The 4,967-nt window shown below is 39.1% G+C and overlaps 1 long non-coding RNA gene across 2 annotated transcripts in view; it reads left to right on the forward strand.

The window, feature by feature from the left end:
* LOC115070645 overlaps positions 1–3,981 on the forward strand; it is a 7,090-nt gene extending 3,109 nt beyond the window's left edge. Inside the window, exons 1-3 of one of the 2 annotated variants that reach the window (XR_003849787.1) lie at positions 12–915; positions 1,307–1,399; positions 3,586–3,981. This is a non-coding gene — a long non-coding RNA (uncharacterized LOC115070645). Of the gene's footprint in view, positions 1–11; positions 916–1,306; positions 1,400–3,585 lie in introns of those variants that run through there. The other variant, XR_003849786.1, reaches the window with a different exon arrangement.
* The last annotated feature ends 986 nt before the right edge of the window (positions 3,982–4,967 follow it).

Here is a 4,967-nt window from a genome sequence, read left to right on the forward strand (position 1 = left end):
CCAGAGTAAATTCAGCATTTGATACACACATAATGGGCTTTTGAGTTTCAGATGTTTCCAACAGCACAACTGTTAGAAACTTTTATAAGTCATATAATGAGAGACTGTTTTAATTTAGTATGTGGGAGGTGGGGTATGCACAGGTGCTACAATGCTTATGTAGATGTCAAAAGTCAGCTTACAGGAGTTGGTTCTCTCTTTCCACCACATGGGTCCTGGGGATTCAACTCAGGTTGTCAAGGTGGGCAGCAAGCACATTTTCCTGATGAGCCATCTCGTCAGCCCCGATGAGAGATGTTTTGAACACCATCTGCTAAAACACCTAGAAATAGAAAATCAGTAGTTTACTCATAAAACTGACTTTTAAATAAAACATGCTTATCAAACACTATCCTAACAATTATAATTGTGTCAAACTTTCATTTGATAGACTATATCATCTATTTCACACCAGAGAAATAAGAGAAGATTCTAATTTAGCAGGAAGACCAAAAATTGCTGTTGCTAGATCAGTAGATTAAAAACTGGTGAATAATAAACTGAGAATCAAACAGGAAGCAGGTTATTAGTAGATTCAGTTTTGTAGAGTATTGTAGAATACAAAACATTGTTCTGAGAGTTAAAATCCCATGAGGTTTTCATTGGAATAATTCTGTCTTCGCTTAAGTAAAAGTAATTCAATGCAAATTTGAATTTGTTCTGTAAGAAAGACCAAAGTGTTATTGCTGGGTTGAAGCATTTTAGTGGTATTGTTATGAACAAAAATACTCTCTGTATGTTGAATAAAATGGAAATAATTTCTAAGATTTGTCTTTCATCTTCAGTTATAAAATCAGTCTAAGAAGTAATTATATCAGGGAGGTGAAGAGATGACTCAGCGATTAAGAGCACTGGCTGTCCTTGCAGAAGACCCAGGTTTGAACCCCAGCACCCACATGCTGGCTAACAACTATCCCTAACTCCAGTTCCGGGGAATCCAATGTCCTCTTCTGACGTCCTTGGGCATTGCATGACATGGGTGCACCTACCTACATGCAAGTAATACACTCATACACATAAAAAGAAAAAAAGTAAAAATATTTTTTAAAAAAGAAATAATTATATCAGCCTCACTTTTGAACCACTATAGAATCTCTGAGTTAATAGCAATTGAAGAGGAAACTGCAGTTACTTTAGTAGAAAGGTTGTATAAGCCAGGCTTTTCATCACTGTGACAGAATACCTGATGAAACGTAAGACCAGAAAGCTTTTCGTTAGCTCCCAGTTTCAGAAATTTAATTCTGTTCTTTGATTCTGTTGTTTCTAGACCCATGGTGAAGCAGAACATCATGGTGATAGGAACCTCATGGTGGGCAGGAAGCAGAGGAAGAGGCGATAAGGGACAAGATGCAACCCCAAGGTAGTCCCTGGGGACTGACTTCCTCCAGCAAGGCCCCATTCCTAAAATTTACAGAACTTCTCCATATAGCTCCACAAGTGGAGGCCAACCTTCACCATGTAAGCCTTTTAAGGGGAAGGCTCTATAGCCCAAACCATAACATTCTGTCCTGGGTCCCAAAAGGCTGATGCCCATCTCAATATGCAAAGTGTAGTTCACTCATCTCTAAAGAATCCCATTGTCCTAACAGTTCCAACATTGTTCAGAAGTCCAAGCTCAAATTCTCCTCTGAGACCCAGAAAACTCTTAGCCATGAGCCCCTCTGAATTCACAAATGAATTACATATTCCTAAGGCACAATGGTGTAAACACATCCATTCCAAAAGGAAAGCCAAGGGAGGATCAGAATTGCAAAGTAAGACTGAAACAGAGCAGGGAAAACATTAAATCATGTTGCTTTGTGTCCTGTATCGGGGATACATGATGTCATGATGTGAGTTCCCATTTTCTTGAGCAGACCAGCTGTTTGTTGTCCACATGACCTTTCTCTTGGACCCCTTCCTTGTTGCTTGTAGCTTTCCTGGGCAGATGTTCCACATTACTGACATGTCAAAGATCCCAGAGTCTGTCTCCCCGGCAGTTTAGGCTTCACCCTAAGTGTCATGCATCATCCGTTCATGGGTTGTTTGTGGGCACCTTGGCCTCTGTTGCACATTTCCTAGACCTCAAGACTTATTTCAGAAATCTGGATGGTAGCTTCCATACCCCATAACTCTTGTATTCCGATTGTCTACAAACCAGCATCAGATGGGCATCGCTACATTCTGTTGCCAGTTTGAGCCGTACCTGGACCCCTTAGACCATGACTACATTAGCCTCTGAGTGCTTGGGTGGCTGAACAAGGTAAAACAAATTCTGGGGAAACATCTCCTGGCATCCCTGTGAGAACAGGTCATGCTGAAGTCACTGTCTTCTCAAGGGAAAAAAATTCAAACATTCTTTCATGCCCTTGAGCCAATACCTGAGATCCTTAAAGCATCTTTGTTATTATCCCAGTGTAAAGTATTTGATTTCTTTGTAATGGCAAGGAAAACTTTTCTTCCTTTGCCTTAATTTTACACCACCTTTTGGGTACAACCTGCAAGGTTTTCAAGTATTTCTACTATATCTTTGCTCCCAGTTCTCACCATAAGCCTGACTAAAAGTAGCTGATAATAGTTATGCCACTATTTGAATGCTGGTCTACCTTGAAATTTCCTCTGTCAGAATAATTAGCTCACTAACTTTGAGCTTAGCCTTTCTCAGAATCTCAGGGCATAAACAAAATGAAGATATGTGATCTGCCAGAACTCTAGTTCCACTCCCAAAGAGTCCTTGTTCCTATCTGAAGCCTCATAAGTACAATCTTTTCTGTCCACACCTATTTGACATTCTGTTCTTCTAAGCTTCTATCAGAACTGACTGTTAAGCTTGTCTTACAGAATTCTAGGCTTTAGTTAATCTCCCCAAACTTGTTCTTCCTGCAAACCAGTTGCAAAGATTTAGGAACAGATGTTGTAGCAAGGCACCACTTCTCTGGTATCAATTTTCTGACTTGTTAATAATGACAATTATCTGACATAAGGAGAAATGGTTTATTTTAGCCCATGGTTTTAGAGATTTGGGACCACAAGGGTTGGCTTTATTGTTTCTCAGTCTGTCATGAGCTAGAACATGATGATGGGAGGAGTAGGTTAACAAAACGTCATGGTGAACAGGAAGCAGAGAATGGGAGGGAAGGGCCACGGGCAAGAAACAGCTTCAAAGAGCATGTCCCAGTCACCTACTCTTTCCAGTGAGATCTCACCTAAAGTTTCAGAGTCTACTTATATAGTGCCAACAGCTGAAGATCAGTCCTTCAATACAGGAGCTGTTTTGCTTTTTTCTTTTCTTTTTCTTTTCCTTCCTTCCTTCCTTCCTTTCTTTCTTTCTTTCTTTCTTTCTTTCTTTCTTTCTTTCTTTCTTTCTTTCTTTCTTTTTGATAACAGCATCTTGCTCTTGTTCTCAGTCTTCAGAAGAATCTTTATTGGAAGAGAGGGTCTGCTTAGAATACTTTCTCATATGTGGACAGAAGATTGAGCTCAACACTTTGTACAGACGTTGACAGTTTTGGGTGTTTTGGCCATCTTGATATAATGAATTTCTGTGGAGGTTTGTCTTCATTTTAGGAGGAGAAGAATGGGGTATGTCTTCAGAAATTGCCCCCTGGGACTTTTATGGAGCATTCAATCTTTAAAGGAATACCCTGGGCCATTCCAGTGGAGGGTTGAATGAAGACAAGTCATTGGACAATGATCTGGACAAAGAACTCCAGGACAAGCGTTATTATACCCTGCAGGACAGCAGCGTCAAGACACAATTAACCATATGGAAGAATTCTCAGGAACCATCGACTGCTGAGGCATGTTCTGTACCTTGGGCACCCCACACTGCTGCTCTGGAACCTGGTCATCCAGAGACCCTCATGGTTCTTTTGGGTTAATGTCAGTGGAATACTGACAGAGTTTATGGGACATATTGTAAATCTTCTATATTCCCAGTACATTTCAATAAATTAAATATTTCAAAACAAAAATTTTTCTGTGCAGGTAATTTTCTCTTGTTACTTTCAAGAATTTTTGTCTTTATTTTTCAACATTTTGAATATGATGTTTCTGCATATGAATTTTATTGAGTTTATATTGTTTGGAGTTTACTACACTCTCCTGAGACTCCAAAGACATTAGCATTCAAATTTTTCAAAACTTCTCTCATAAAAGCGTAACATTTTCAATTCTTTTAAATATTTTTCTCTATGTTTTTCCGATTGAATAACTTTCATTGATCCGTGTGTAATTTACTGACTCATTCTTTTTCTACCTTCATTTTCTGGTTAACATTTCCAGCAAGTTTGTTTTGGTTCTAAGATTCCATTCTACTCTTTATGTATCTTCTATTTTGTTGCTGCAACTTTCTATTTTTAATTTGTTTTAGGAGTGTTCATTATTATTAGAAATTTTTAGTAATAGCTGCCTCTAAGATTTTGCCACTTAATTCCAACTTCTTTGTCATCTCAATATTGCACCCTGTTATCACAAACTGAGATTTCCTTGATCTTTGTATGACAAATACTTTTGGGTTGTGTCTTGGATAATTTTAATTTCATGTTATAAGATTCTGTCTTTGGGGCTGGAGAGATGGCTCAGCAGTTAAGAGCACTTTCTGCTTTTGTAGAGGACTGGCTCGAATGCCAGCACCCACATGGTGGCTAACAACTGTCCGTAACTCCAGTTTAAGGGAACCCGACACCCTTTTCTGAACTCCAGGTACACTTACATACACTTGTACCAAAAAAAAAAAAAATAGAATTAAAAATATATTTTGTGCCGGGCGAGGTGTTGCACACCTTTAATCCCAGCACTTGGGAGGCAGAGGCAGGCAGATCTCTGTAAGTTCAAGGCCAGCCTGGTCTACATAGTGAGTTCCAGGACAGCTGGGGCTACAGGGAGACCCTGTATATATATATAGTGTTTTTAAATTTCCATGGAAAAATTTATATTTGTTCTTCAGT

The sequence above is a fragment of the Nannospalax galili genome, unplaced genomic scaffold (assembly GCF_000622305.1).
Source record: "Nannospalax galili isolate Female #2095 unplaced genomic scaffold, S.galili_v1.0 scaffold155, whole genome shotgun sequence".
Lineage (NCBI taxonomy): Eukaryota > Metazoa > Chordata > Mammalia > Rodentia > Spalacidae > Nannospalax > Nannospalax galili.